At 35.7% G+C, this 7,608-nt stretch overlaps 1 pseudogene; it reads right to left on the minus strand.

The window, feature by feature from the left end:
- Positions 1–5,687: 5,687 nt before the first annotated feature.
- On the minus strand, positions 5,688–7,347 carry LOC119511537 (annotated as a pseudogene).
- Positions 7,348–7,608: the final 261 nt, after the last annotated feature.

Consider the following 7,608-nt stretch of genomic DNA (forward strand, 5'->3'; position numbering starts at 1 on the left):
TATATAATATTATATAATATATAAATAATAATAGTTGAAGCTTTATTAGCCAATCAACCCTTTAGCAAGATGATGGGATTGGGGAGAGGGTTTTTGAAAGGGGAAAAGTAATGCCATATGCCTTTACTTCTTCACTCTGCCATTTGCCAAGGAAAAGTTTTATATGGTATACAAAATCCACAGTTTATTTTACCTCACAGGAATGCTGTGTACACTAGGTCATTCTTCCAAATTTATATGAACTCACTGAAGTTCTAGCAACAAAATTCCTCACCTATGAATTAAGGTAAATGGCCACAGGATAATTCAGGGATGTAAAGGAGAAAAAAAAGAGAAGCTGAGAAGATGGTGTGGAAAATGTCTCATGCAAAGTGGAGCTCATCATCTTTGCAAAGCCTTGTCTTGTTATTGTATCAGCATCCAATTGGGCCTGGTGTAGGTGTTGGTGGCCCTGATGAGCATACCTGCAGGATTATGGTATAATGGAGTGTCTTAGTTTGCTAATGCTGGAGAATGCAAAACACCAGAGATGGATAGGCTTTTATAAAACGGGGGTTTATTTCACTAAACAATTAGTCTTAAGGCCACAAAGCATCCAAGGTAACACCTCAGCAATCGGGTACCTTCACCGGAGGACGGCCAGTGGTGTCCGGAAAACCTCTGTTAGCTAGGAAGGCAGCTGGCATCTGCTCCAAAGCTCCGGCCTCAAAACGGCTTTCTCCCAGGACGTTCCTCTCTAGCAAGCTTGCTTCTCTTCAAAACATCACTCCCAGCTGCACTCTCTTTTCTCCCCCCAAGTTAGCTCATTTATATAGCTCCACCGATCAAGGCCCACCCCAAATGGGCGGGGCCACGCCTCCATGGGAACATTTCATCAGAATCATCTCCCACAGCTGGGTGGGGCACATTCCAAGCAAATCCAACCAGCACCAAAAACTTCTGCCCCACACAAGACCACAAAGATAATGGCATTTGGGGGACACAATACATTCAAACTGGCACATGGAGGAAAATAGAATTGGTGGATTGACTCAACGGACTGATCCACCTTGGGACACTTTAAGAATAAAGTAGAAACATTTTCTTGATTTTGTCTGTGGTATTCAGTTCTTCTACTCTTATGGTTCTAGTTATGCTTTTTGTTGTTTTTTCATTGAAATAATTAATAGAATTAATTTTAAATACATTTTTAGGTTTATAGAATAACTGAGTAGATAGTATATCCAGTTCCATATACCCATCCCATTGCTATCTCCCTAATCCCCAGTACACAGTTTTCCTTATAATTAACATCTTGCATTAGTGTGGTACATTTGTTACAATTAATAAACCAATTTTGATACATTATTATTAACTACAACCCATAGTTTACAATAGGTTAACAAAGGTTAACTCTGCGTTTTATGGTTCTATGGGTTTTGACAAATGCATGTATCCACAGGTATCCACCATTACAATTTCATACAGAATAATTTCACCTGTGGTTCCCCTAGTCATTCCGCCCTTCCCTCACCTTGAACCCCTGGAAACCAATGATCTTTTTACAGTCTCTATAGTTTTGCCTTTTCCAAAATGACACATAGTTGGAATCTTACAGTATGTACCCTTTTCAAACTGGCTTCTTTCACCTAGCAATTTGCATTTAAGATTCCTCTATGTCTTTTTGTGGCTTGGTAGAGCATTTCTTTTTTTGCTGAATAATACTATATTGTATGGATGTATCGTTTTTTTTTGAATCCACTCACCTATTGAAGGACATCCTGGTTATTTAGACTTTTTGATGATTATGAATAAAGCTGCTATAAACACTCATGTGCCAGTTTTTTGGTGGACATAAGTTTTCAACTCAATTGGGAAAATATCTAGGAGTGTGCTTGCTGGATCATATGCAAAGATTATACTTAGCTTTATAAGAAACTGCCAAACTGTCTTTCAAGGTGGCTGTACCAATTTGCATTCCCACCAGCATGAATGAACGTTTCTGTTGCTCCACATCCTCATCAGCATTTGGTATTGTCAGAATTTTGGATTTTAGCCATTCTAATAGATGTGTTGTTGAATCTCATTGTTTTAATTTGCAACTCCCTAATGTGATGTTGAATATCTTTTCATATCCTTATTTGCCATCTGTATAAATCTTCTTTGTTGAGGTGTCTCTTCAGATCTTTATCCCATTTTTAAGTTGGGTTGTTTGCTTTTTTATTATTGTGTTTTAAGAGTTCTTTGTATATTTTGGCTACAAGTCCTTTGTGAGATATGTGTTTTGCAGATATTCCTCTTCTGTGACTTGTCTCTTCTTTTGCTTACCAGTATCTTTCAGAGAGCAAAAGTTTTATCTTAATTAAGTCCAAGTTACCATTTTTTTCTTTCATGGATTGTGCTTTTGGTAGTGTATTTAAAAACTCATTGTCAAATCCAATTTTAGAAAATTTAGATTTTCTCCTGTGTTATTTCTAGAAGTTTTATAGTTTTGCCTTTTACATTTAGATCTAAGATTCATTTTGAGTAAATTTTTGTAAAAGGTATAAGGACTATGTCTAAATTTTTTTTTTTTTTTGCACATGGATGTCCACTTGTCCTAGCACCATTTGTTTAAAAGACTATCCTTCCTCCATTGAATTGCCTTTGTTCCTTTGTCAAAGATCAGTTGACTATATTTGTGTGGATCTATTTATGAGCTCTCTATCCTGTTCCATTGATCAATTTGTCTATTCTTTTGCCAATATCACACTGTCTTGATTGCTATAGACTTTTAGTAAGTCTTAAAGTAGTAGTGTCTGTCTTCTGAGTTTGCTATTGTTCGGTATTGTGTTGATATTCTGGGTCTTTTGCTTTTATAACTTCAGAATCAGTTTGTCAATACCCACAAATAACCTAACTGGGATTTTGATTGGGATTGTGTTGAAACTATACATCAAGTTGGAAAGAATTAACATCTGAACAATATTGAGTCTTCTATCCATGAATGTGGAATACCTCTCCATTTATTTAGATCTTTTATTTCTTACATCAGAATTTTGTAATTTTCCTCACAGATTTTATACATATTTATTCCTAAGCATTTCTTTTTGGTGCTAATGTAAGTAGTATTGTGGTTTTAATTTCAAATTCCAGTTGTTCATTGCTGGTATACAGGAAAGCAATAGAACTTTGTCATTTATTATATTTGTTACATTAACTTTGTATACTGTATTCATGCTACACTTGTTTATTAGTTCCAGGAGGTTTTAAATCAATTCTTTGGAATTTTCTACATAGATTATCATGTCACCTGCAAACAAAGACAATTTTATTTCTTCATTCCCAATCTGTATAATTTTTATTTCCTTGACTTGTCTTATTACATTAGTTAGGACTTCCAGGATGATGTTCAATATCCTTGCCTTGTTCCTAATCTTAGGGGAGAAGCATCCAGTTTTGCACGATTAAGTATGATGTCAATTGTAGGTTTTTTGTAGATGTTATTTATCAAGGGGTTGAGGAAGTTACACTCTATTTCTAGTTTGCTGAGGGTTTTTATTATGAATCGGTGTTGGATTTTATAAAATACTCTTTTTCCATCTATTGATATTATCATGTAGTTTTTCTTGTTTGGCCTGTTGGTGTGATAGATTACATTAATTGAATTTTGAATATTGAATGAGCCTTGCATACCTGGAATAAATCTCACTGTCATGGTGCGTAATTCTTTTAATACCTTGGTGGATTCAATTTGTTAATTTCTTTTTGAGGATTTTTACATCTATGTTCATGAGAGATATTGGTCTGCAGATTTCCTTTCTTGTATTGTTTTTATCTGGTTTCTGTGTTAGGAGGTAGTCTCGTCTCTCTGCTTCTAATTTTTGGAAGAGATTATAGAGAATTAGAATCATTTCTTCATTTCTTTCTTAAATGTTTGATAGGATTCACCAGGGATGCTATCTGGGCCTGGTGCATCCTTTTTTTTTTCTTTTTTTTTTTTTTAAGGTTATTGGTTTTTGATTCAGTTTCTTTAGTAGATATGGGCCTATTCAGATCATGTAGTTCCACTCATATGAGTTTTGGTTGTTTGGGGCTTTCAAGTAATTGGTCCATTTCATCGAAATTATCAAACTTGGGGGCATGTGGTTGTTCATTTTTTTCCTTTAATGACCTCTTAATTTTTAATTATTTAAAAAACTTGTTCATAGCACACTCCAAGAATGCCACACAGCAAGGGCTTGCTGCTCTGTCAAACAGAGTATGTTAGAAAACAAAACAAAATGAACTTTTTAATAGTTGATGGTTAAAAAATTAAATAGTTCTCTGAAATTTCTGTAAAGTCAATAATCACCAATCATCTAATCTTTGTTTCAGAGTAGTAAACATTTCAGAAAAGTAATGAATATCTACCCCAAATCACACTTCTCTGAAATGAAGTTAAAAGCCTACAGCAGAAACAAAAATAAATATTTTTCTAGAAAGAACATATTTGGCATTTTTAAATAATGTTACAGGAGAAGCTTTCAAATTTAAGTGAAGTTTAGGTTTTTACTTCTTTTAATCAGACAGGGATTTTTAGTTTTAGTGGTTCCAATCTGATTTCGGTAATAGAAGAGTTATGACGTAGTTATGAGCTTCGGTCTAACAAACCTAGTGGGGAAAGTGCAGTGCTTGCTTTTTTCTTAAAAGTGGAGTCCAGCCAGTACTAAAAATTATTAAAAATGAGGTCAGATAGTTCAAATTAGTTGATTAATTTGGTACTCGAGTTGCTTTATATAGACTTTTCCTCTTTGCTTATTAATTTTTTTATTAGCTTGCCATATTTCTCTCAAAAACCAAGAAATATATAGTATGAGTGAAATGTAAACTGAACTTTGTTTCTTTGATTTCATTAAGGTTCATCAAACATGGTTAAGTCTTAAATTCTGTCCTTCCAGAGAAGTTACATTTTCATTGTAAATGTAGAGCAACTATATCATGAGTTACATCCTAACCATTTTACTTAAATGTAGAAAAGTTATAAGTTAAATAAAAAAGAAAAAAATTGGGTAGCTAAGAGGTTCTTACATATTTATCTCTTTCAGAAACCCATGATGCCTTTCCTTGGATTTAAGTATGAAAAAAGCAGAATTCAGTTCATTTTCATGATGTACCCATATGACATTGCTTAGTTCTATTTCTGTCAGCCATTCTGACATCAAATTTCCATTTATAACACCCACTAAAAGTGAAGAAATTTTAGTCTGGAAAAAGAATTGAGAAGGGCTAACTTTAGGCCAACAAAATATTTGAGGAAAGATGCATCACAAAACAGGGAGGTGAAAAAAGCAAATAATTTATAATAAAACCTTCTTTGTAAAAACCTCTGTCCCTTCCTCCCGTATTTGGAAATGTTACCTAAGTTTTAAAAATACTCATCAAAACATTTTATACCATAAATTATGTAAAATCAGATTTATTTTAGCTAGATAACCTTTAGCTATTAAAGACTTACATTATTCTATTCATAAGATAAGAGGTAGTGACATTCTATTCTCTTGATGCTGAGTTAAAAATTCCACACATAGCACGTGGGTTTCAAGGAAAACAAACAAACAAACACAGAAGCCCCATTGCACACTCCTCATGTTTCCTTGTTCAGTATTTCAAGTCAGCCATAACTGCACTTGCCATTGGCAGCTGACAGTCTCCACTGTGTTAACATTTAAAGGCAGTGGGGACTGGTGTTACTCATCGAATAGTACTGGTGGACCTCCGTCATCTTTCAAAAATGAAGCAGCCTTTCTTCCATTCTTCTGAACATGATCTTCATTCATTTCTCCAAAGCATCTATTTCAGCTAAGAAATCAGCTTCATTATCTGCTGAGATGTTTAAGCTTGAAACAGCATTGAAGAATTCTTTCATCAAGGGCTTCCTTTACTCCTCCTTTCTGAAAAATCTGTGAGACATTCCTACAGTCTTGGAATGAGAACTCCAGGCCGTGGGGATGGGTTGGTTGTGCAGACTGACTGACCTCAATCAGCCAGACCTTTCCAGCTGCCCAGCATGTTATACCCACTGAGGTCAGCATGGACAAGTGTACATTCACTATAGAAGTGCTGCATCATATGAAGAGATTGATAGTAGGCTTCTTTCATTTCTTCACTACTAAGTTTGACTTCTTTTAATTTAGGGGCTGGAACTTGATTATGGCCAATAAGAGACATAACTAAAATGTGTTTCTTGAGCATTGCAACTATTGGGCAAGGAATTCCAGCTCTCTGCATTCTTGTGAGGTTGTACATTTCCTTTTCTGCCCACATGCGGATGATCTTATGTGGATTTAATTTGCTGAAGCAATCTTTAAACCTGAAATCATCTTTAATATATTTGTCACAATTCTTAAACTCATTAAGAGTTGTTTCAAATACCTTGCTGGCACATTCTTTGGGAATAACTTTACTGTCTTCCTTTGCAACCTCCATGCTCCCTCCATATGCATGACAGACAACAGATTCCTTTCCTGTTCTAATACAGCAGTGATTGTCTCCGACATTCCAGAGTTGATCATTTTATACATAAGTAAATGGGTCTTAGGATCAACTGCTTTTTCCATGATAGAATGCTCCTTTTTCTCACGGAGGTGGGCACTTTGACGGTCTTCTGAATGGGCATGCTGTTTTAAACAATTGAAAACATTGGTTTGATTGTTTTAAATCCATTCAAATTCCATCTCCTACCTGAAACCCAGGTGCAAAATTTTCCATTCTCGCTATATTCTTTCTCCCACATACAACTTCATCATGTTTGGTGGTGATGTCTTTCCCTTTTCCAATAAATACTTTTGGGGAGTAGGAATTGGTTTTGCTGGGATGTAGGGATAGTCATGAGTATCCTTCTAGTCAACCTTATCTTCAGAGCTGTCACTGTATTCATAAGGATGCACTTTTTGATAATTTTCAAAGGAAATGCAAGCTTTGCTATCTCCATTGAATTTTTTTCTTTATGCCTAAGTTGTGCATCATATTCTCCATCAAATTCCATCTGTGGCATCTGAGCCAGCAGATCCCTGTAGGTGTCAGTGATTTCTCCAGTAATAAATGGTCTTTTAGCAATAGCAACTTCAGGAAAAGCAGCAGCTTCTTCTTCTAATTGCATTTCTTTAGTCAACAGTTCATCAATATGTCAGCCAAGGAACAAGATCTTGTATTTTGAGGGATAGCCCATGGACACTTGCTGAGTCCCCAGGCCGCTGTGGAGCGGGGCTCAGGTGATGCCACTCTGACCAGATCCATGGGGGGAAGAAATCAGCAACAAGAACAGGACACAGAGGTGGCAGGACTGGGAAACACAGTCTGCCAAGGAGGAGACAGAGGCGGAGCAGGGGCAATGGGCTGCTGATGCCAGAGCTGAGGTGACCGATGACGGTGGTGGCCGGGTTCTTATTATTCCTTTATTTTCCTTTAATGTCCATGAAATCAGTAGTGATGACCCCTATTTCATTTCTGATATTAGCAATTTGTGTCTTCTCTCTTTTTAATTTGTTAGCTTGACTAAGGGTTTATTAATTTTATTGTTCTTTTCAGAGAAATAACTTGTAGTTTTGTTGAATTTTTCTGTTATTTTCCTTTTTCAATTTCATTTATTTGTGCTATAATTTTTACTGC

Source organism: Choloepus didactylus, chromosome 16, assembly GCF_015220235.1.
Source record: "Choloepus didactylus isolate mChoDid1 chromosome 16, mChoDid1.pri, whole genome shotgun sequence".
In the NCBI taxonomy this organism is placed as follows: domain Eukaryota; kingdom Metazoa; phylum Chordata; class Mammalia; order Pilosa; family Megalonychidae; genus Choloepus; species Choloepus didactylus.